This window comes from Pleurodeles waltl, chromosome 1_2, assembly GCF_031143425.1.
Source record: "Pleurodeles waltl isolate 20211129_DDA chromosome 1_2, aPleWal1.hap1.20221129, whole genome shotgun sequence".
Classification (NCBI taxonomy): Eukaryota; Metazoa; Chordata; class Amphibia; order Caudata; family Salamandridae; genus Pleurodeles; species Pleurodeles waltl.
In genome coordinates, this window is record NC_090437.1 from 1,097,339,687 (window position 1) to 1,097,365,610 (window position 25,924).

A 25,924-nucleotide genomic window follows, 5' to 3' on the forward strand; every position below is an offset into this window, starting at 1 on the left:
TCATCTCAAGCACCGCTGAACAGGGCACCGCCGTCTCAAGCACCGCTGAACAGGGCACCGCCGTCTCAAGCACCGCTGAACAGGGCACCACCGTCTCAAGCACCGCTGAACAGGGCACCGCCGTCTCAAGCACCGCTGAACTGGGCCCTTCATCTCAAGCACCGCTGAACAGGGCACCGCCGTCTCAAGCACCGCTGGCCCATTGGCGGAAGGGGCAGCCCACCTCTGTGTCGGGCAGGGCTGCACTAAGCACTCAGGGCACCAGTCCCCCTTCAGAACCAGTGGAGACTGTTATCCACTTGTGAGACTGTGCCTTGGCACTCCCCAGGATGGTACAGTGGGCAACCCACCCACTCTAGAGACTTGAGAGACTGTGGCTTTGCACTCCCCAGGATGGAACAGTGGCCATGGAGGCCCCTCGTGGATCTGGCGTCGTGGACTCATCTGGCTGAGGTGCCCCCCTTCCCTTCCCCCTGAGGTGCCTGTAGTTTTGCTATCTGATGCCCCTGCAGGGTTCTCTCCATTGGAGTCAGGTATCCTGTGTGGGCTTTGCCCATGTGATTTGGGCCCAGTGGTCCACGGACAATGCCTGCTACAATGATCGGACTTTAAAATTTATGTATATAAAGGTTTTAGATGTGTGATATATTTTTAAGCCAGTGATACAATATATTCCAATGTTTAGAATCATTTCCTTTTGTCTTTGCATTCTTCCGGGGGGCTTGAGGGGTGTAACTCTGAGTTGTTGCTATGCATTGATGTGTTTGTTGTAGTGGGTGAGGGTGGGGGTGGGTGTGTCGCGTATGTGTGTCCCCGTAATTTTTTCCCTCCCCCCTCCCCTGTGTCGTAGGTGCAGTACTCACCGTTGTCTTCTGCGCCGGCGTTCGTGCTCCTGGTAGAGGAGCAGGAAGACAATCGCTGGGAGGATGTGGAGTTCGGGTTCCTTGCTGTCCAGATTCCTCGTGGGGTGTATGGAGGTGAGCGTTTTCCGTTCGAAATGGCTGTTTCTGCCGTGTTTTTATCAGCGGGGCTACCGCCCCGGAAAAGGTTGCGGATTGGTAGGTTGTGATGGGGTGGGCGGTACATTGACTCTCGCCTGTCTGTTGGCGGTGACCGCCGCGCTGTTTGTTTGTCCCGCCGTGGCGGGCGGTGTGTTGAAGTGGCGGTCTCTGTTGGCGGTTTCCGCCAGGGTCGGAATTCCATTTTTTTTACCGCCAGCCTGTTTGCGGTTTGGCCGCAACTTTAACACCGACCGCCAAGGTTTGAATGACCACCCTAATTTATTAGGATCATACTATTTGGTGTACTTCACATAGTTAGAGTGGAGAGCCTTCTTTCATATAGTTTGGCATGAATAAATGTGATCAAATATCTCATATTGATGTGTCTTTGGGGTGTATATTGATATCTGATTTCCTTTGGGATGATCAGATAGTTTTGTGTGTGCTAATACCGAAAGAGGCATCATATATTATATGAATCACGTCCTTGCCAATGTCTTCCTCTATTTCTCTGCCGTAACCCTCACTACTCCGATTCACAGTCCCTTTGCTCATAGCTATTCAGCAGGATTAAGGGGGTCATTCCGCCCGCCAAGCGGGAACCGCCGAATGACCGCACCGCGGTCAAAAGACCGCGGCGGCCATTCTGGCTTTCCCGCTGGGCCGGCGGGCGACCGCCAGAAGGCCGCCCGCCGGCCCAGCGGGAAACCCCCTTCTACGAGGATGCCGGCTCCGAATGGAGCCGGCGGAGTCGAAGGGGTGCGACGGGTGCAGTGGCACCCGTCGCGATTTTCAGTGTCTGCAAAGCAGACACTGAAAATCATTATGGGGCCCTGTTAGGGGGCCCCTGCACTGCCCATGCCAGTGGCATGGGCAGTGCAGGGGCCCCCAGGGGCCCCACGACACCCTTTACCGCCATCCTGTTCCTGGCGGTGAAATCCGCCAGGAACAGGATGGCGGTAAGGGGGTCGTGGGGCCCCATGGCTTGCAGCGCCGCCATGGAGGATTCCCTGGGGCAGGGGAAAACCGGCAGGAATCCGCCGGTTTCCCTTTTCTGACTGCGGCTTTACCGCCGCGGTCAGAATTGCCCCGGAAGCACCGCCAGCCTGTTGGCGGTGCTTCCTCCGTCCCCGGCCCTGGCGGTCCATGATCACCAGGGTCGGAATGACCCCCTAAGTGTCTTTTGGATAACATAATATCTTGACTGTAATGAAGGATTTCTAAATACCAGATGACAAACATCAGCATAATAAATTCTAATACATTGTTTGTCACAATATGATTTGAACAATCACAATGAACTGCACTGAAGGATTTTTTAATATTCTATGGTGAATATTAGTACTACTGATCCTAATGTAGTGAATTTTAAAATGTGATCAGGATGATTACAGTGGCCTGACAATATTGGCACCATAGATTTTTATGTAATGAAGACTAAAATATGATTGAATTGCTTAAGGTGCTTTGATAATGGAAGGTACAAATTAAATTTTCAAACTATATGTAAAATGTTTTTATATGTAAATTACTGTATCAGTCCTTTATGGGTGTAGATTTCTGTTTGTATGTGCCTTTCACCTTTGGATTTTGTTTAGTTTATATAAGTTAGTAAGTTTCTATCCTTGTTTCAATGTGTTGCTTATTTCTATTGCATATATTTGCTTTGTGGAGTTTGAAGACTCTAACAGCTTAGCAATGTAACTGGGACTCTTGAGTTGCCATTTCATCTGTGGTGCACCTCTCTATTTTTATATTGAAAAGTACCAGGGGCTCTAGTTCATGGTCTACTATAGAGTAAGCAGGTGCACAGATCCTGCCATCCCTGGACTTACCATGGACCAGTCTTTGGACCAGTCTAGGCCCTCCCAGATGCATCTGCTGCACTTGAGGCTCTCACCCCTTCTCATTCTATTCTCCAGCCTTGCTCTCACTCTCTAGCTCTTCTGTGCCTCTTCACTTTGTGACTTGATCATCAGCCTCTCACCCGTTGCTCTTCTTCCGCTCTCTGCTATATCTTACATTATTTGGTTTTCCTCTCACTCGGATATCCCTTTTTCAATTGTTGCTCTTTTTTTTACATTTTGCACTTCTTTCCCAATCTGTGTTTCCTTTTTCACTCTTTTCGGCTTTCTTTGGCATTCTTTGCTCATTTTTTGAACTCGTTGTTATCGTTGCACTCTGTGCTCTTTTTTCCCTCTTTGCTCTTTTCTTGTACTTTTTTCCCTTTTGCCATTTTGTGATGCTTCTTTTCTTGCCTCCTTCCTCTTGTAACTCCTCTAGCCCCTGCTCCTTACTTGCTTTGTCCTGCACCATTGCTCTCACTCTAACTAAGCCCTGCCCATCACCCTCTGTGCACCTCCCCCTCCCAGAGCCTACTTGATGGTAGCTGCAGAGTGGGAGCCCACAGTGGGCACACTAAAGGCAAAGCCATCTTGGCCTTTGCCACAAGCCCTGGTCCTTTGCACCCCCTACAATACCCTGTGACTTTTCTCTGATCTCTTAATTTGGGGCGCCCTTCCCCACACTGCTACCACACCATACAACAATATGTAGGGGAAAATTTAACATCTCCATTAACACTTACCTTAGAAGAAAATGAGTCACATTCCTCCAGGTCTGCTGTCCCTTCACAGTTGAGTTGATGCACCCTTGACAGCTTTATGTACAAAACCCAGTGGTCCCTCTCTCTCTCTCTGACCCCATCATGGGCAAGCTGGCTTACCCATACCTATCATAGTAGTTATCTCCTCATATCATACACACCTTGGAGTTATCTCCTCTTGCTTGCATCCGCAGTCACATTGCAGACAGCATCTGACCCAACAAAACCACATTTTCAACACAAATCAGACACAGGACACCCCCCACCTACAAGCTTGCACCCCAAGACATACTATCATGCATGCTCCTCAACACCCACTCACTTTGCAAACATAGCAAGAAAATCTGGGACATCCTGGACAATGGGGCCCCTAATATCCTCTTCTTTACAGAAATGTGGCTGACCACAGAGCCAATTACTATGTGACAGCATCTCAGAATTCTTCAGCAGCAAAATCAAAACCCTCTCCAACAACTTCGACCCTCAACCAAAGCCCTGCACCCTCACCTCCAGCCTTCCCACAAATAATCATGGACACTTCCTGATTGCCTGGGAAAAAATATCACTGAAGAAACAGCCAGTATCATGAGGACCATCCACTCTGGGGCACCGACGGACTCCTGCCCCTGCCACATCTACAACATGGACACCTCCCTAATCAGAACACTCCTCAACCGTATCCTCCACAACTCCATCACCGTTGCAACATTGCCAGATGCCTGGAAAAACACTATGGTCAAAGCACTGCTAAGGAACCCTTTGGAAGTCTCCACTCTACTAGCAAACTACTGCCCGGTCTCCCTTCTACCCTTTCCGCCAAGATGATAGAGAAAGCAACGCACTAGCTACCTCAACATATACCATGCAATCAGGTTTGCAGCCCAACAACAGCGGCTCATCGCAACAACAAACAACATCAAGTTGATCCTGGACTCTGAGAAAGAGCAGCCCTCATATTACTCGATCTCTTAGCAACCTTCAACACAATCTTTCACTCCACCCTTACCAGAAGACTTCATGAATCAGGAATCCACGGACCCTCCATCAACTGGATCTTCAACTTTCTTACTGTTAGAACACAAAAAGTCAGCCTGTCAACTTACATGTCAGAAGGCAGGAACCTCATCTGTGAAATCCCCGAAGGATCTTCTCTTAGTTCAACCTTTTTCAACATGTACATGCTGGCCTCATAATTTTACATGGTATCAACATACTTTCCTATGTAGGCAACAACCAACTGGTACTCGCACTGTTAGACAAAACCCCTACAACATAATCAACTTTGCCATGACCTCTGTAGCCTCCCGGGTAACATCCAATGGCCTCAAACTCAACACAGACAAAACTGAAGTGGTTATCTTTGTAAGGAAAAGCTCTGTTTGGGACTCTACCAGGAGCCATCAGACCTCAGACCTAAACCTAACCCCACCCACAGCAGAAATCTATAAATCATCCTGCAAGAAAAGCTCCACATGACTGCCCAGTTAAACACAGTGACCTCCGCCTGCTTCTACACCCTGAGGATGCTTCCAAAGATCTTCAAGTGACTGCCAGAGAACACTAGAAAAATGGATACACAGGCTCTGGAAGCAGGTGACTAGACTTCCAACTCACTTTATTTGATCCTCAAACCAGTATAGGCACTTTCGGACTGCTGATCCGGCTCACCAGCTGCCTCACAAAATATTCCTGCACTCTTAGGGGGTCATTCTGACCCTGGCGGTCACCGACCGCCAGGGCCAACGACCGCGGAAGCACCGCCAACAGGCTGGTGGTGCTTCCTGGGCCATTCTGACCGCGGCGGTAAAGCCGCGGTCAGAAAAGGGGAACCGGCGGTTTCCTGCCGGTTTTCCCCTGGCCCAGGGAATCCTCCATGGCGGCGCTGCTTGCAGCGCCGCCATTGGGATTCCGACCCCCTTCCCGCCATCCCGTTCCTGGCGGTTTTTACCGCCAGGAACAGGATGGCGGGAACGGGTGTCATGGGGCCCCTGGGGGCCCCTGCACTGCCCATGCCACTGGCATGGGCAGTGCAGGGGCCCCCTAACAGGGCCCCATAATGATTTTCAGTGTCTGCTTTGCAGACACTGCAAATCGCAACGGGTGCCACTGCACCCGTCGCACCCCAGCAACTCCGCCGGATCCATTCGGAGCCGGCTTCATCGTTGCTGGGTCTTTCCCGCTGGGCGGGCGGGCGGCCTTTTGGCAGTCGCCCGCCCGCCCAGCGGGAAAGTCATAATGACCGCTTTTGGCGGTCGCCCGCCGGGGTCGGAATGACCCCCTTAGTCTTACTCTCTCTGTCCCTCGAGTGTATTTCATTTCTAACCCGTTCTCTTTTGCAGCTTTTTCTTTTATCATCTCATGTTTGCTTTCTCACTCTTATTTATTTCATTTGTTTGCATTTTTTCTCTGTTGTGCCACTTTCTCATTCCTCTTGCCGTTTTTGCTTTCTCACTATTGTTTCCTTCATTTGTTTGCATATGTTTTTTCTCTTGTGCTGCTTTCTCATCCCTCATTCCTTTCTGCTTTCTCTCTGTAATTTCTTTAATTCATTTGCATTCTTCCTTTGGTTCAGTGTTCTTTGTTGTTGTTTCTCACTCCTGCTCCTGTCACTCTCACTTTTGTATTTCTATTTGTTCGCTATTCTCACTCACGCCGTATTCAGTTTTTGCCTCAGTCTCAATTTTGCAGTTTGGTTCTTTCTGTTGTTGCTTCTGTGACCCACCTTTCTCTCCACTTACACACCCTCTTCCATTCCAAGCTTCCCTCCTACTTCCTCCCCTGCTCCTTATCAGCTCTCCTGTGTGGTTCCCGCCTCTTCTTCCCACCTTCCTTAGCCACACTCATTGCTCCCATGCCCCATTACATATCCCATTTCATCTCCCAGGACCTATCTAATGGTGGATGCATTGTGACTGTGCAGAGGACATACCTCCTGTGTGCCAAAGGCACACCAAAGGCAAGTCGGTCTGCTCTGTCTGTGCCTGGACAACACCCAGTGCCAGTAGACCTAGTTTTACTGCCTTCCTCAGCTACACCACTGCCTGTCTCCCCACCTCAACCCCAGACTCCTCAGCCAACTCTATTTCTATGTCCTCAGAACTGCTAAGCCCTTTAACCTGCACCTGCATCCAATGCAACTTCACCTGCCACAGTACATCCATAATCAATCTAGCCACCACCACGTAGACCACCTCATCACCACTACTGCACCCCAACACTAGCTCACAGGCATCCTCCTCAACATGCACTTGCTGTGCAAACATGCCCCAGAGTTGTGGGACCACATCTCCACACTTGCACCTGCCATCACATTTCTTACTGAGACTTGGCTCAATCCCTCTTCCATCTCTGACATCACCACAGCAGTACCTGAAAGATACAAGATCACCTACTGGGACCACATCAACAGACCCGGAGGAGGAATCACCATCATCCACAAAGAGTCCATCTAGTGCACCACCACCACGGACATCTAACCCTTATCAGGGAAGACCTCAACCCTTACCTTCAGGCTCAAAACTGATGGAAAGCTGACCATCAGAGGCACCCTCACCTACCAGCCCCCCAGGCCTCACCCCATCTTCTGCAACTCCATCACAGACCTAGTTGGAGCCATCGCTGTTGACTCCAACAACTTCATATTCTTCAGAGACCTCAATTTCCACCTTGATGACCACAGCAACACCACCAGCCTCCTCGCATAAATTAACTACATAGGACTCACCCACCTCATCCACAACCCCACTCACACTAAAGGGCACATACTGAACCACATATTCACCTCCAACGACTGGGTAAAATACATCCATGTCACCGAACTAACCAGGACTGACCACCACATAATCCAGTTGACATACCACCATCCACACTAGGCAGAATACCCCTACCATTGCTGGAGCAAAATATCCAAGACCCAGTGGGCTGACCCCCTCAAGGGCTCCAATCTTGACACTGCCACATCTCTCGATTAGAGTTTCAGGAACTTTAACAAGTGGACAAGCACAAGTAAGATTGCCCTCATCAAAGACAACAACCACAGGGGAGCCACAAACCAGGCCAACTGGTACACCAAAGAATTTGGAGCAGCAAATACATCTGTCTGCAAACAACATGAAGATGGTGCACCAGCAAGGACGACACCCACAGAACCTCATTCAAGACCACCCTAAACCACTACCACCAGTTACTGAGGAAGAAAAAGAGAGACTCATTAGCTGCTCACATCGAGTCCAGCTCCAACCACAGCAAAGAACTCTTCAACATTGTCAGGATGTTTTGCAACCTCGCAGCCACAGAGAAGAGCATCACACCCTCCCAGGAGCTCTGCTACAACTTCACCAAATTCTTCCATGACAAGACCTCCACCATCTACATAAACTTTGAGTCTCAACACAAGCATACAGACTTCCTCAGCTAACACACCAACAACATAACCAGCACCTACTGACAACATGAAACCTGCTCATCCCCAAGGAAACTGCAGCCATCATGGACTCAATCTATTCAGGAGCCCCCAGGGATTCTTGCCCACACCACATCTTCTATCTCAGAAGTGACATAATCAGCCATGAACACTTCTTTATGTTCAATACCTCGATTTCCCTTCAATAACCATGGCCACTTTCCCAGAAGACTGGAAACACGTCAAGGTGAAACCACTGCTCAAGAAGCCGTCAGGTGATCCCAGTGAACTCAAGAACTACCAGACCATCTCCTTACTCCCTTTTCCAGCCAAGGTCCTGGAGAAAGCTGTAACAAACAACTCACCAAACATTTCGAGTAGAACTACCTTCTCAACTCCTCCCAGTCTGGATTCTGCAGTACTCACAGCAACAAGGCCACCCTAATCATAGTCACAGATGACATTTGATCCCTTCTCAACCAAGGAGAGATGGCGGCCCAGATCCTCCTTGACTTCTCAACAGCATTCAACACCATATCCCACCACACACTGATCGTTAAGCACATTGGCTTCTAAGGAGATGCTCTCAGATGAATTCCCTCATTCCTCAACAGAAGAACACAGTAAGTCTGCATACTACCGCTCACCTCCGAATTGAAGGAAATCATCTGTGGTGTCCCGCAGGGCTTATCCCTCAGCCCCACCCGCTTCAACACCTACATGACGCCCCTGGCCAACATTGTCACATAGGGACTCAACATCATATCATAAGCAGATGACAGTCAACTCATCCTCTCCCTCTCCAAGGATCCCACCACCACCAGAACCAGCTTCCACAGATGCATGACGAGTGTTGCACACTGGATGAGAAACAGCTGCCTGAAGCTCAAGACTGACAAAACATAAGTACTGATCATCAGCACCAACAACACACCCTAGAAAGCTTCCTGGTAGCCTGCTGAACTAAGATAAGGGCCCTCCCCATCAGACCACATCAGAAACCTCAGCATTATCTTTTTTTTTAAAGACTATGGCCTAGGTTTTATGACAAAGTGGTGCATCGCGGTGCTGCGCCAAAAATAGCAGCGTTGCGCCACTTCTGAAAAGCAGGCATGCACCATATTTACAGGAATACGGCACACTCCTGTGTTTCCCCCTGCGCCGGCACTGAATTAAGTTGCCTGCGCCAACGCAGGCATCCTTTTACCCTACTGCAAGCGTGTCTGCAATCTGACAGATTGTTTATGTGCAGGAAGGTGTCTCTTCTTGCACATAAACTATCTTCATGGTGATTTGGCACTTCTGTGTGTGTGTTGCAAAAAGCAGCACACATAGAAGAACCAAAGCATAATTTTGGAATGATTGACACCTTCCTGCACATAGACAATCATGCATGACCTTTTGCTCCTTCTTCATTTACTGCAGAATGCAGCACACATAGAAAGAGCAAAAAACTAGGAGGAATACAATATTCATGCTAATGCCACCTCCAGGGTGGTGTTAGTTTTTGGCACTGCCTTAGATGTACACTTTCTTGTAAATCTTGGGCAGCATCAAAAGCAATGGGTTTTGTGGTGGAACGCCAACAGCAACAAATTGCACGCCCCTCTGATGCAGAAAAATGCATTGAAGGGGCCAATATTTACAAGGAGGCATCAAGCCACAAAAAGTGGCTTAACGCCTCCTTGTAGATATGGTGCAGTGAAAAGGGTCACCAGAGCGTCACTAAAAAGTAATGCTCCAGTGGCTCTAAGGCCTTATAAATGTCTCCCTATGTTTATTGAGTTTTGCATAATAATATGAATATTGCATTCAACTTTACCACCCCAAATCCTTGATCATCACCTTTTCCCACCTTAACCTTAATACAATCACAAAACTGAAGTCCGGATTCCCACATTCATCCCCATGTCTTGGGCCTCCCTTCATATGTTTATCTTGAGTATGTGAATGAACTACCTGCAAGCATGGGTCTGACCCCCCATGGAGTGTTGGTGCTGAGAGTGCTAGAGGTACCTCCCTCACCACCCAGCCCTGTAAGTGTGGGGAAGGCTCCAAGCCCCATCTCTGCACAATATCACATCCCCAAATTCACTAGCATCTTCTGGTATTGGGATAGATTAGTTGGTCCCAAGAGTCCCAGTATTGCTAATTTAGGATGTAGTTCAAATGATTGCTATGTTGCCTCCTCTAGATATCTCTTTAACATGTCTCAATAATCCTGCAAACAGGGGCAACTCCACAGTTAGTGATAAAATGTACCCTCTAGTCCTCAACCGCATAGGCACTGTGCATTTTTTGCTTTGTCTATCTTGTGACGCATTGTGCATGTATAGTATGTCTTATATACATTTTTCAGTTGTATAAGGTGGAAGCTAGCCTTGATGGCCAATTCTGCAGGAACCCTCAGTGCCTCTACCCAATTTTCCTCATCTAGCGCTCCGAGGTCTTGTTCCCATCTTCCAAGCAAGTGTAACGGAGAAGGCTGGGTGTTTCCTATTGTCATGCCATATGTCAATGAAATTAGTTTTTGTCTAACCTCCCATCCATTAGTCTCCTTTCCAATGGGGAATCTTTCTGTGTTTCCACCTCTGGGGGAACACATTTTTGAAGAGTATTTCTCAACTGTCTGTATTTTAGCCACTGGGAATCTGGCATGCTGTATTCTCTTATCAAAGATGCAAACAAGATCATCCTTTTCGTATCCAACATGTCTCCCTGTGTGGAAAGGCCCATGTTGTCCCATCCTCTAAAACCCTTTAGGGTAGTCACAGTGCTCAGCCATGAACCCTCCCACAGTGGTGTCCTCTTGGTAAGTTGATCGCTCCATCCCATTTCCCTGGTCAGTCTCTTCCAGACTTCAACTTCCGTGATTGTAGTTGGACATGCCTCGGGTTGTAATCGACCTCCATTTAAACAATGAGTAAATCTCCTGTCCCCCAGGCCCACTCTGTCCTGTCTGTGGGTCAGGTCCTACCAGTCCCCATATAGTCAATCATAAACCACACTGACATTAGCTACTTCATAGTATTTCCTGGTACATGGTAGGGCAACACCTCTGTTTGTAGAACCGGCATGCCTATATAAGGTTGCCCCACCCATAATAGCATCTTGTCAATGCATCTACCCTGGTATAAAGGTGTTCTGAAGAATATATAGCAGTCTGGGGAGAGTCACCATCTTAAACAGTGCTGCCCTCCCTAGCAGCAAGAGTAGCAGTGACTGCCAGTGTTTTACATCTAATTCTAAACGTTCGATCAAGGGGGTCAGATTTGACTCGTAGTGGGAGTCTGGAGTCCTGGTGATTCAGAGTTCAAGGTATTTAAAGCTTTTGGTTTCTATTCTTAGGAGTAATGCTAATGGTTCCCTTGTGTCTGTGGCTCCTATCAGGAACAATAAGGATTTATCCCAGTTAATGGTGAAGTCCATGTAGCTGCCAAAAATGTGGAATACACCTTTTAAGTGGTCCAGTGTTGGAGCGATGTTAGATATGTGCACCAGGATGTCATCAGCATATAGAGATATGCGTTCAGCCCAACCATTGCCTAATGGCCATCCCCAAATCTATGCATCAATGTGGATTCACTTTGCCAATGCTTCTACATCTAGGGCAAATAACATTGGTGAGAGAGGACATCCCTGGCGGGTGCCCCTCCTTATTCTAAATACCCAGGATTTTTTGCTGTTTACTTTCACTCTATCAGTCTATCACATAGGAGCCTTACCCGTCTGACTTATTTCGGCGCAAACCCTATCTTGTCCACATAGTCAAAGGCTGTGTTTGCGTCTAAAGAGGTTTTTGTGCTTCCCTTTGGCAAAGCCGTTGCTACTGCCAAGTTACTGTATAATCGTCTTAAATTTAACTTGGTTGAACAACCGGATATAAACCCATTTCAGTCCGGGTGAACCATGTCAGGCACTACTTCCTGAAGTTAATTGGTGAATACTTTGGCCAGAATCTTGATATCAGTTTTCAGTAGTGAAATCGGTCGGTACGACTCACCTTCATCTCTGGGCTTCCTGAACTTATGGATACCACAATTGTCACCAACCTCTTATCGCATGGCAACCTACCTTCCTTAAATACCACCACAAAGTAGGAATGCAATGGTTTCACCGTTCTTCTGCTAGTTTGCAAAGCACTTCAATAGGGTCTCCGTTCAGTCCTGGTGCCTTCTGCTATGAATTCCAGTACCTCGTCCTCTGGGACATGCATCTGGACATCGTAAAATGTAGAATCCTTGATTTTTATATTCTTTTTTCAGCCTTGAGTTCACTACTTTCTTAAAGTTTGTGCTATGTGGAGTGCATACATGGCCATTAAAGGAGTCTGTTTTACTCAAATACGGGACTTTTGGTGGCACAAGTTTGAAAAAGATGGTGAGGGTTTTGAACTCAGAAAAGCAGCTAACTTCCATGTGCATCTTCTTTTATAAGTAGTTTTTTTTTTGTATGTTATGTATCACCAGCCTAAATCAATCTTCTTATATTTCTGGATTTGTCAAACTTATACCATTCTCCACTTAGGTTCCTGGCCTCTTTAGTGCTTAGTGCAGTACCTCCCTATTGTGGCAGTTGGCCAGTGGCTGTAGTTCTGGAGGTTTAGAAAGTACCCTCCATTGCATGAACTAGAGGCTTCCTTTTTTTTCTTTAAGGGCAAGGACAAATCTGTATCACTTTTGCTTCATCCCCTATCTCTCCACCTACCCATCTGTGGCCTCACAGCCTGCTGATGTCACGGATAGAAAGTAAATCTAGAGAATGTCATTGGTACTGATCTTTCTGATTGATGCCAGAGAGCATAACTCTGCCTCCCTTACACCGTTCAGTAAGGAAAGGCAGCTTTGGAAAGGTGATGAATTTGCCTTTTCTGCACTGACTCTCAGTAGTGGTGACTCTCTGAAAGGGATCCACTCCACTAGACACGTGAGAGGAATGTTTTTGGGGTGGTGAAGCGACCCCCAGGCCATGGGTCTTTGCGTCCCTCGCTCCTCCCCTTCACCATTAGTATGCCCCCATCAGGAGGGGATGTAGGTACATTGGGGGTTATTACAACTTTGGAGGAGGTGTTAATCCATCCCAAAAGTGACTGTAAAGTGACAGATATACCACCAGCCGTATTACGAGTTCCATAGGACATAATGGACTCGTAATACGGCTGGTGGTATATCCGTCACTTTACTGTCACTTTTGGGACGGATTAACACCTCCTCCAAAGTTGTAATAACCCCCATAATTTGGTTTGGGGCATGTTGTGTCATGGGCCATGGTCCACCCATGCAAGTGGAATAGTTTCTTATGAGAACAACTGTGGAAATGGCAGGTATTAAGAAATTTGTGGATGCCTGGAGATTTCAGAACTCTCACAGAATTATGGTGATAATTCATATTTTTTGCCAACGTTTGAGGAGCATTGAGGCTTAGAAGAGTAAGGGATACATCAAAGCCAGGCCACCCTGGACTCCAGTGAGGGTTTATTTTTTAGAAATGTCTTGATTTGGTAGCTAAGCCCAGGCTGAAAATCGACAACAAACCACATTGCAAAAAAAGAGAAGGTTTTGAGTGGAAATATTTGATTTGTCCATGTTAGGTTTTGGGTCCTTTCCTCGCATAGGTGCTCGTTCCACCTACACAAGTGGGGTACTTTTCTTATCGTGACAAGTGTAGAAACAATTGGTGGTAGGAAGGGTGTGCAAATTCTGGAACTTTAATAAACAAAAATCTGAAGGAAATTTATATTTAGTGCCAAAGTTTGAGGTTTGCAAAGTTTTAATAGTAAGAAAACATCATGGGATCCACAAGGGTCATCGCACCCTGTGTGTCTAGTTTTCAGAAATGTTTGAGTTTGGTGGTTTTCCCTGGGTGGCTGCAGAGCCTAGTTCCAGATTCCACAGCTGCCCAGATCACTATACCAGGATTATTATTCTCTCAGATTTTTAGATGTTTCCACATTTTGTTTTGGAGAGTTTTGTGTCACAGGGGCACTTGGCCCAGACACACAAATGGGGTACTGCTTTTATTGGGAAAGTGTAGAAACACTGATTGGTAGGTGGTTTATGAAGCACAGCAGCTTCTGAACTTTCCCTCACAAAAATGTGAGGAAAATATGTGTAATGAGGTTTTCAAGGCCTTTTGGGTAGGAGAACATCATTAGATTCATGTGAGTCATACCACTCTTGATGTACCTGATGTCTGCAAGACCTGTTTTGGGCTGTTTTGTGTTGTGTGCTGTAGCCCCAGCCACACTACTTAGGTGCCACTTTCATCTGGTGACATGGTGGAACACAAAACAGTAAAACATCAATTGAATTTGTCTGTGTTTTTGGCTTCCAAATGTAATGCAGTGTGGAAGAAAGATTGTGTTGTGCAAAATAGGATCTGAATCCCATGAAATTATGGGTAACCTCAAATTTAGAGGTGTAAAAATAACCACTAAACATAAGCTCCGCTTGGAGTGCGGAGTTCAACAAAATCCACGCAACCGCCACCCATCACTAAAATCACTTTATTTGCCTTGGGCTCCCTTCTCTGCAGTGCAACTACGTACATTGCACAATGTCTACTGCACATGCGGTGAGGGAGAAATTATCTTCTGAAATGAGTGGACCTGAAATCACACATCGGACAGTGTGGAGCAAGTGCTGCAACTGAAAAACATTGATAAGACCCTGACCCCTGTACCTATGCATCCAGAGTGACACCTGCAGCTCCGCTCGGAGCGCTGCTGCCTTTGTCTGCCCCTGCTGAGGCAGGGCTGAGGTTCAACTCTCCCTGGGTGGACGGGGCTGCAGTTTAATGTTCCGGCTTCCAAGCTGCTCAACAAGGTAGACCTCCAAAGGACAGGGGTTAGACGTCAATACCAAGGGGAATAACAAATATTTAACAACAGGGATCATGTAACTGGATGGGTGACACCCCAGTGGCTCTCGCCTTGTCTCAATATGGCAAAATGGACATGCCAATCCAGTGTGAAAAAAGCAGATACCCCCTTTAATGTAAAAAGCTTAGTTGAGCCATGTTAAGCTACCCATAGAGGCAATTACCATGAAGAATAGATCTGGTGTAATTTGTGAGCCTCATGATAAGTGTAATTAATTGATTGCAGCTTAGTTTCAGCTTGAAAAGACTTAGAAGCTCTCCAGTTGTTGTTTGCATTTGAGTCCTCCTGAGCTGGAGCTGAAACCACAATTTCCGAGTTCTTTAAGTGCACGAACCGAACTCAACATGAAGGTATATTGGAGAGCTTTAAGTGACCAACAGTTGCATTACAGTGCTCTCCCTTCTTGCAGAGGATGTTGTCTGGTATTTGCTCTGCCTGCTTTGATGTTTGTACCTCTTGGAGTGTAGCTGGCCACCTCGCACGTAGGGCGACAATAGGGGGGACAGCTCCCTAGCGTCGCTCCCCTGTATGTGTCTTCAAGTATTTGTAGATAGAAATCTGCATCAAAATCCCTAGATGAATGCATGAGAATGTACATGCACTACCCATGAAACGTTTCCTTGATGTAAAGGAAGACAGAGCATTATGCTATGTTGCATCACTTTGGGTTACAATCCAATATAAATTGTGATTTGTATTGGATTTTAAATTACAACCCAACATAGAGAGATAGAGAGAGAGAGACCACATTCACTAAATACACTACCTTAGTGTAATGGTATTTACCAGGTACTGTAATTACCATATAAAAACACTGCTTCTCAGAATAAGGGCCTTGAGTCGAACATCAAATATTGAGGATTTTCTGTTTTTCAACTTTTAGTGATAGTTTTATCTTTGCAAGAGATATGTATAACTGTGGTCAACTGGTGCTAAAACGTAGAGATGACTCTACTTGTTTTTTTTCCTGATAGTTTCATGGTGCTCATTTTGGTAACTTATAAGAATCATACTTTATGGGCCATCTTCACAAAATTTTGTGAGTAGGTCTCAATTTCTCCAATTTACTCCTGATTCTTTTCCAGGAGTCAAACCTAACGTTTCCGCTCGAATCCAATGACAATTATTAGTGCCCTTCATTAGCACAGAACTGTTCCCTTTTGGAAAAGCTTTCCGCACTGCGTGCAGTACTTCCATAGAAGCGAAGACTAACTGGCAGACCCTTCTCTTCAGTATACAAAATATGTCGATAATCTGCCCTTGCAACTGTGTTGCATTGCTACGTGTGCTGGCAATTGGATTTTTCACTTGAAACATGGATATCGGGGAATCACTTGTCACTGTCTTCAATTTACTGTCCCAGCCTGCATTCTTGTTCATATGAATTACCGATTAGGAAAGAATAGTATCCACAAAGATTTCATTTTTTCAATGTCTTTTTAACTGTAATTTTTATTCCTGGTGAAGAGGGTCGCTGTAATCTTTTACTTTCTTTTCTTCTTTTTTATTGATTGCCTCTCCTTTTCATCATGAGTCCTTTGTGTGGCTCAAAAGGTCTGATCTCTGAACAATGGCACGAAGACAGCTCCCGAAATTAACTGCATTTTTGAAGCCTCCAAGCTCAATATCTGACTTCATCAAACACAGTCCTTGGTTCATTTGTACTTTGTAGCCTGAAGGGGCAGAAAAAAGAACTTGACTTTCATCTCTGATCATTTACTTCGTCAATTCCAATACTACTTTCTGTAGCTTGCAAGTACCCACCACAGTTATTACCCTAATTTTTTTCCATTGGGAAATATTTTCCTCGAATTTTTGCCAGTTTTATGCTACCCTTTTATTTCTCTGTGCTATTTCTGCGCAAATTCTTTCCTTGATTCGGGAAATGAAAAGTCTTCTTGCCTGAATTGTTTACTTCTTCAAAAGGAATGTTCCACACACAATTTGTATGTCCATGGAAAAGACATGGTTGTCCATGGTTGATATATGGTCATTCACAGATGGGCACGGATTACCATTGTTTTGCTGCACCTGCTTGATCACAGTGAGTTGCTCTCCTTTCTGGTGTGAGCCATTCAATGCATGAAATATGAATAGCCAGACATTTGTTTCAGTAATTCAACTTTGAGATTCGACATCATGCACTTGGGCATAGTGGAAGACCGCCTAGGAGTAAATGTCTGTATGTAGTCCATATAGAAGGAAAAACAAGGATAAATAATGTTATTTCCCCTTGTTGCGCCTCCCTTACAACTCCCTTGGGGAAGCATAGGCTTTAGATGCATTCCCAGGTTTACATCATGTTGTAAATCTAGGAATGTGCCAAATGCCTTGAATGTTACATGGGGACACCCACTGTAGCCCATGGCATGCCTCCCTGTCACAGTGTGAGGCAACACAGCAACTTGCACTAAGTTGGCACATTACATATCTACAAGCCCATGAAAAGCCACGCGAGGTGGCTTTACAAGGCCTTGTTGATATGGCTCTGCAGTATGCACAACAGGAGCATCAAAAAAAGTGACGCTCCGGTGCGCATGGGTCCTTGTAAATAAGCCCCATGTGTTCCAGCCAGAAGCACAACAAGAAAAAGAAGGGCTTAAGGACTATAGCCCAAACAAAGCTGCCCAAGCGAATGTTTGTAGCCACTGCCTTTCAAGCTGTGGTGACTCTACCAAGAGCAATACATCCTTTTTATGACTGACAGGTGCATTGTTTTGGTGAAAGACCACCCTCACAAGTCCAGTTCGATACTGGCATGCTTGGATGTTTCAAATGGTCACTCACGAGGATGTTTTCTGAATTCTACTTTATTTAGCTTTTTTTCTAAAACCACAATTCAGCGGTCAGCTCATATTTACGCTACAGCAAACGTTTTGTGAAAAAGACCTGCTGGGGTTTACCAGAATAAAAATAAAATAGGTAAATCGAGCATCGAAACAAAGCATAACGTGACCGATAGTCTGGCTTGTATTTTAGTTGCACCGAATAAAGGAAAAAAATAAACATACAGTTCTCGGCAATTCCCACAGGGTAGGCCATGTTCAGTGAAAGGAGAACAAAAATACATGGCATAAAAGACATGCTTGCTTGATTTGTAGTAAAGCCTCTGAGGGCAAAAGCATTTTAGTAGCTGAAAAAGAACACTTTGTCCAAGTGAAATTATCTGATTTAATGGTGTCAAGGTCAGAGAGTTCTCCAACGAGCTGTTTTGTAGATACTAGTCATGCACGCCAAAGTTGCCTATGGGCTGATTTAACTTATGCTCCCAGCTTTCTTTCCTATGATTGCAAACACATTCTAAAAAAATATCCTGTGGAACTTGTTCTTGAATATTGTGCACTTAACTCATTTCTGGGAGTGTGCTGTACCTGGGTATAATTACCATTTAGATGTGCAGTGTTACATGTGTTACGAATATTATAAACATATTGGCCCATATTTATATTTTTTGACGCACGACTGCGCCAACGCAGTTGTGCGTACATTTTTTTACCGCCGGCTAACGCCATTCCAAAGCGCCATGCGGGCGCCTTATTTATGGAATGACGTTAGCCGGCGCTGCGGACTGGTGTGCGTAAAAAAAAATGACTCACACCAGGCAGCCAAAAAATGGGGCAAGTCAGGTCCCGAGGCAAAATTCAGGCCTCAAACCGGATTTGCGCCATTTTCTTTGACGCCCAACCTCCATTGACATGACTCCTGTGTCAGCAAAGACAGGAGTCATGCCCACTTGCCCAATGGCCATGCCCAGGGGACTTGTGTCCCCTGGGCATGGTCATTGGGCATAGTGGCATGTAGGGGGGCCCAAATCAGGCCCCCCTATGCCACAAAAAAAATCAGAAAAAAATACTTACCCGAACTTACCTTTACTTCCCTGGGATGGGTCCCTCCATCCTTGGGTGTCCTCCTGGGGTGGGCAAGGGTGGCAGGGGGTGTCCCTGGGGGCGGGGGAGGGCACCTCTGGGCTCCTTCTGAGCCCACAGGTCCCTTAACACCTGCCCTGACCCAGGCGTTAAAAAACGGCGCCCATCAGGCTGTGCGTCGTTTTTTAAGGCCCACCCCCTCCTGTGCATCAAAATGACGTCAGAGTATAAATATGGGGCACAGGCCTTAAAGTCATTTTTTGGAAGGGAACGCCTACCTTGCATATAATTAATGCAAGGCTGGTTCCCCCTTCCAAAAAATGACGCACATGGTGGAATTTTGACCCTCGCGGGGGCGGACGTCAAAGTATAAATATGGGGCAGGGTTTGCGCCGATTGTGCGTCAAAATTTTTGACGCACAATCGGCGCAAACAGAGTATAAATATGGGCCATTGTTTCTTATGGATCTACACGCTACTGCCACTGCAATTTGATGGGGTTTCCCCTACACCTTATGGTACCAAATACACTTACTTTTGCAGTTTATAGAGTAAAGAATGAAGATAAGACCGTAGAGGGACTTAACCTTTCTACGGTCACTCAGGCCATCAACCATGGTCCAAATCTTGGCCCATAATACAGAACTGACACACTGGCCGGGTCTGCTCTCTGGCACATCCTTCAATGGCTGCACTGGGCGCAAATCAGTTCAGCGCACCCTATGACAGTGAATGTGCTCCCCCTAACTCAGTCACAGATGTGCGCATGACGGAAAGGCAAACTTTGAAGGAGCCACTCTGCCTTTCACTGTACATGCAGCAACTCATCATGCAACCGAAAGGGGGCAAAGATAACCCCTGAAGGCGGGTGCAGTGAGGGACTGAATCTGTCTGCAGGGAAATGTCATGCGTCATATAGGACTTTCTTTCTCCTTCCCCAATAGTGCACCTCCATGTGGCACAAAGTCTGTGTGCATCCTGGCATCTTCTTTCCCACTGCAACTATTTGTAAAATAAGATGTGGGTGTAGAGGTAAAGTGTTTCTTCATGGCTATGGGTCCACGCCCCATGCAAATTAGGAAACTCCCCCTTAAGGTTCACATGCACAGCAAGTGCAATCGGCATGATCTTGGCCATTTCATGAGATAGAGCCTTAATTGCAAAACAGTCACCGCTGGGCAGTTATGAGCAGTTACCAGACAGCAATCTCAGCATCATACCTTTCTTACATATATTCCACCAAGCTGAAGGCAAGATTAATGAACTTCAGTCTAGGGGAGTGGCCATTTCTCAAACATTTAGCTAGCTGGCGACACCCAAGTGAGGATACTCTATGCAGGGGCTGTGGTGGTAGTAATGAATCCCTCGAACACATTGTATGCCTCTGCCCAGCATTACTGAACGAACGCAGGACTGGACTGCGGGTGGAGTGGAACTGTCTGGGAGTACTCACGTGCCTGCAGGCAATCATTGCCTCCTTAAACCAAGAGAAATACAGTTTTGAACCTTTTGCTAACAAAATATGTTCTCACTGATTTCTCTAAGTGAAGTCAGATGGAGGTCTGGCCGGTGTCCTCTTAGACACCTGTTAATCATTCGTCAATTGTCCACCAGCAGCTTTTGCACAGTTCTTTCTGTAATCAGGGCATCAGCCTTCCATTGTTGATATTGATCAATTATGAGATCATACATTACATTAATGATGTGTTGAGTGAGACAATCCACTAAAATGTGCACTTTATTTAAGCCTTGCACTACTACTTTTTGAGCGACCATTTATACCAAACTCTGTGGCAGCTTGCCGAGTGGGCCCCCTTAGATTATTTGTGACTTCGTGTGTAGAATGTCTGCTTTAAGGAATTACATTCTATACGGTTCAATGTTGTACTAGCACTTTATTAATACATGCTTTACTACCTTTTGGGTATAACCTGTGTCTTACCTCATTGCTGCTGAGGTTAACCCAAGTGACTTTATGTGCAGCATGGCTTTTCTAAGGACTTACATTTTTATTATGCTGTTTGATGTTGCACTAGAACTTTATTAATCCATTGCACTACTACCTTTCAAGTGTCTGCACCAAGGATACATTTTTTAATTAGACTATTAGGTGCTATACTTGAGGGAAAACCGTTTATCTTACTTTTTATTGCACTTTAGACTGAATTCCGTTGCTGTTATGTGTCTTTTGTAGTGTATTTTAGAGTATGCAGTATCATTATTCTTTGTGTTATCATTGGATTTCTTCTTTTATAAAGATTAGCCATAGTTAACGCTGCGTTATGCGCTCAGTTAGCTTTGTTAATTGTAATGGTTTTTAATATTCTGAAACAATAAAGATATATTGTGAACTTGCATGATCTGTAGTACAGAAGGGGCTGCAATAGTCTTCAGCCCCTCCTGTAATACCAAAGTGCCCCGGGAGCCCCAAAACAAGCACACACACCAGCCCTGGTCAATTCTAACATGATAGTCTCTGTGCTTTTTTAATGTTAATTTATTTGTTTTGTGCTTATGTCATCATAAGATCTTTCAGATAACCGTGGTGGTTTTAACATTGAGGGCATGCAACATAGACTATATTATTATTTTGATATTTTATTTTGAAATTTCTCATCCATGCACGGCACAAAGAAGGATTATTGAAACGTAATGTAGAGGTGCTATGATGGAAGGTCCAAGACAGACTTTTGTGTGTCGATGGAGGGGTGTTTTAGAAATTTTGCCAATTTCCATTGTTTATTTCATATTGGAAATGGGGTTACTGGTTGAGGGGGGTGAACCCCTACTCAAGCAGCGACTACACTTTTTCTCGGAGAGAAACACAAGCAAATTTCAAAATCATTTGTGCTCAACCCTCTGATAGCTTAGCGGAAAAAGTGAACAGGCAATGCAAACAGTATTTCTGCAGAACTTCAAATAGAAATAAAGTGGAAACACAACACAAAAAAATCCCACACCAATTTAGAAGCATAGTACACAAATTAATAATTTATTTGAGATACAAATTACAAAAATTCAATGAGTGGAACCAGAGATATAAAACTTTAACGTTTTAAGTGAAAACAGTGCCTAGAAGCACAAATTATCAACCACGGTTATCTGGTCACGCCAAGCCGCACAAAGTCACATGTTCAGGCCAACCATGTTGGAGTGCAGGCTGGATACAGAGACCAAGTTAGACCAGCAGAACAAAGTACCTCAAATCCTGGTATGTGGAGTGTTGGGCGATCCCTCATTGAGGATGCAGTGGTAGTTCCAAGGACACTCCTGGCTATGATATAAAGTTTAGCATCAGGGATGAGTCACATTGGAGTGGTTCTGAAGTGGCTGCGAGGAGATGCATTGCACTGCATCAGTTCTGCTTACAGACTGCAGCTGAACTGGCAGAACACCTTCAGGTCCACACCCAAGGCTCTAGGACAGGGGAGGTACCACTTTAGGGGGGATAGGGCTCACAGCAGAGTTCAAGTGCTGGGGACAAGGTGGTTGATGTCTTTTCTGTCCTTGATGCATTGACCAGGAGGCCAGCCAACTAACCTTTGGAGTCACAGTGCTATTTCTGGGTTAAAAATGCAGTTCCATTACTTTTCACTCAGGCAGCAGGGCAGCAGGATATCACTCCATCTTGCAGATCATTAAAGCAGACATTCTGAGTCTTCCAAAGGTCCAGAGGTGTACTGAAGAGTTGTGTCTTGGCGTCCATTGTTTCTACCTGGTGCCCACTTTGAAGTAGGAGAACGTTCTGAAAGGTTTCTACCCCAACGATGTCTGGAATTTCCTGCCTCTCTGCCCTGGCCACAGATTGTCTTGGGTCACAAAAGGCTAGTGGCCACCCCTTTGTGAGTTTGCTCAGGCAGAGCCTTTGTGATGTGCAAAAGGTAGGTGACAAACTACTCCCCTCAACAAGTCAGAGATGGTCCATCCTGCCAACACATAGTTATCATTGTCTCAGTGTCTGGGAGCAATACACAAAGACAACTGCCAGTTACACTTAATCGTGCTTCCCAGGAAACATGCTGCAGGTGCTCAATGGTTGGGATAGGAAAATGCCAACTTTTAAAATGTGGTATTTTTGAGAATTGTGACTTAAAACAGATTTGACTATTAAAGAGGGCTCGGAATACAATGTTTTAGAAACCCAACTAGACATTCCTACCTGTTTTCAGTTGAAAGTTATGATTTACTAAATGTAATGATACCTCAATGTTACCCTAGGAGAAAGTCAGGACTTGCACTAGTTAAAATGAATTTAAGAGTTGGTCATCCAACATTGTAAATAGACTTCAATCTGCCCTTGGGGCTGGATAGGGCCTACCCTAAGGATGACTTATGTATTAAATAGGCTGCAGTAGTATGGTTAAAAAGGCTACTTAAGTAGGTGGCACAACAGGTGCTGCAGGCACGCTAGTAACATTTAATTTATTGGTCCTGGGTACATGTAGTATGAGTGTACAAGGGACTTACAAGTAAATTAAATGTGCCAATTGGCCAATGGCCAATTCCACAATGTTTAAAGGGGAGGACACAAGCACTTTAGCACTGGAGTCTCAAAAGCCACCAAAAACACGTTCAGAAAATAGGAGGGTGAAGGCAAAATGTTTGAGGATGACCGTGCAGAAAGTCCAACACTCAAGGAAAATGCTGGTGTGTTGGAGGTAATTCTTGACGTAAGGGGAACCTGGTTAAAATGCAAGCACTTTCCACATAATACCTGGCATATGCAGCATCTGTGGCAAAATGCTGGGGCTGGCATACTGAAAGTAATCCTTAGCTCAAGGAGAACCCATGAAAAAAAACTTACGCTAGTTCTTGGCATATGGGATATCTATGAAACAATGCTGGTTCTGGCACACAAAAATAATTTGTGACATTTGGGTCATCAATGGCTAACTGGATGTAATTCTGGGAATAAGTTGTACCCATGGCAAAATACTGATGGCAACATAATGGATATAATTTTTTGTACTAGAGAGGGCAATCAAGGCATGTGGGGTGGGAGAGGCCCCAGGGACAAAATTCTGATGCAGACATAATCAAGGTAATTTTTTGCCAAATGGGCCATCATTGATTATCATTTGTTTAATGGCAACATTCTGACACTAGAATATTGTATGAATGTTTGGCATAAGGGGCAGCCATGACATACATGGGACATCAATGACAAAGTGCTTCACCTGGCATACTAGGGGTACTTTTTGACATATGGCTCACTTAGGGTATAAGAATGCAGTCAATGAAAAGGTCCTGGCACTTGTATATTGTGTGGTATTATTGGTCTAAGGAGAACCTGTGGTGTATGTGGATCAGCATGACAAAACACTGGCCCAAGGACAACAGAGGTAATTACTAACATATGGGGACATTCCCTACACATTTTGAAAAAGATGAGGTCAACTCCTCAGAAGAATCAATTCCTGGGAAACAACCTGAAAGTTAAATATTAGTTTTCCAGTTAAAGAGCAATAGTATTGGTTGCCCTCAGCTGGTGGCTAAAGACAGTATCCATGCAGGATACAACGCTGTAACCACTGAGTACTTCAGGATACGAGGAAAGGTCATCAAAATTCATCACACACTTCACAGATGTCTACAACATCCTGCAGTATCCTGCTGACCAGACTCAGACCTTCTAAATACATTGCAAATATAGGATGAATGTTTCTTATTGACCCTAGCCAAATGAACATACCAGAGGCTTTGCTTTATAACCGGAAATGTTGCAGCTGAACTGTGAAAGTAAGCCCGAACCATGGTGGTCATTACAACCCTGGCGGTCGGTGTTAAAGCAGTGGTAAGACCGCCAACAGGCCGGTGGTAAAAAATTTGGAATCACGACCGTGGCGGAAACCGCCAACAAAGACAGCCACTTTAACACTCCGACCACCACGGCGGTACAAACAAACAGCGCGGCGGTCACGGTCAACAGACAGGCGGGAGACAATGTACCACCCACACTGTTATGACATGCCAATCCGCCACCTTTTCCGGGGCGGATTCACTGCGGATAAAAACACGGCAGAAACAGGAATCCCAAAGGAAAAAGGCTTACCTCTACACACTCCACGAGGAACAAGGACGCCATGGAACCAGAGCTTCACATTTTTCCAGCCCTCATCTTCTTGGTCCTCTACTAGGAGCACGAACGCCGGTGGCGAAGACCACGGTGAGTACTGCACCTACGACACAGGGAAGGGGGGAGGGAAAAAACAGGGACACACACACGCAACACCCCCACCCACACCCTCAACGACTACAACACACACACTAATGCGTATCAATACATCACAGTTAAACCCCCCAAACCCCTCGGAAGAATGCAAAGACAATAGAAAATGAGTGTAACCAGTGTAATATATTAAAAGCAAGTAGGCAGAAATAGATATATACACCATGTACATAATACATACCAAGCATAGTAGTCCAGGTAGTGTTCTAAGAAAGTCCGTGGAACACCAGGACCACACGGTATGGGCGAGGCCCACACAAGATCCCCGACCATGACGGAGGGAATACTGCAGGGCCATCAGACAGCAACTAAACAGGCACCTCAGGGGGAGGGAAAGGGGGGCACCTCAGCCGCTTGAGTGCATGACGACAAATCCATGAGGGGGCCACATGCCCACTGTTCCATCCTGGGGAGTGCAAAGCCACAGTCTCTCAAGTCTCTACAGTGGGAGGGCTGCCCACTGTTCAATCCTGGGGAGTGCAAAGCCACAGTCTCTCAAGTCTCTACAGTGGGTGGGTTGCCCACTGTTCAATCCTGGGGAGTGCAAAACCACAGTCTCTCAAGTCTCTACAGTGGGTGGGTTGCCCACTGTTCAATCCTGGGGAGTGCAAAGCCACAGTCTCTCAAGTCTCTACAGTGGGTGGGTTGCCCACTGTTCAATCCTGGGGAGTGCAAAGCCACAGTCTCTCAAGTCTCTACAGTGGGTGGTTTGCCCACTGCCATATCCTGGGGAGTGCAAAGCCACAGTCTCTCAAGTCTCTACAGTGGGTGGTTTGCCCACTGCCATATCCTGGGGAGTGCAAAGCCACAGTCTCTCAAGTCTCTACAGTGGGTGGGCTGCCCACTATTCAATCCTGGGGAGTGCAAAGCCACAGTCTCTCAAGCAGATAACAGCCTCCAATGGTTCTGGAGGGGGCATGGTGCCCAGAGTGCTTCATCCT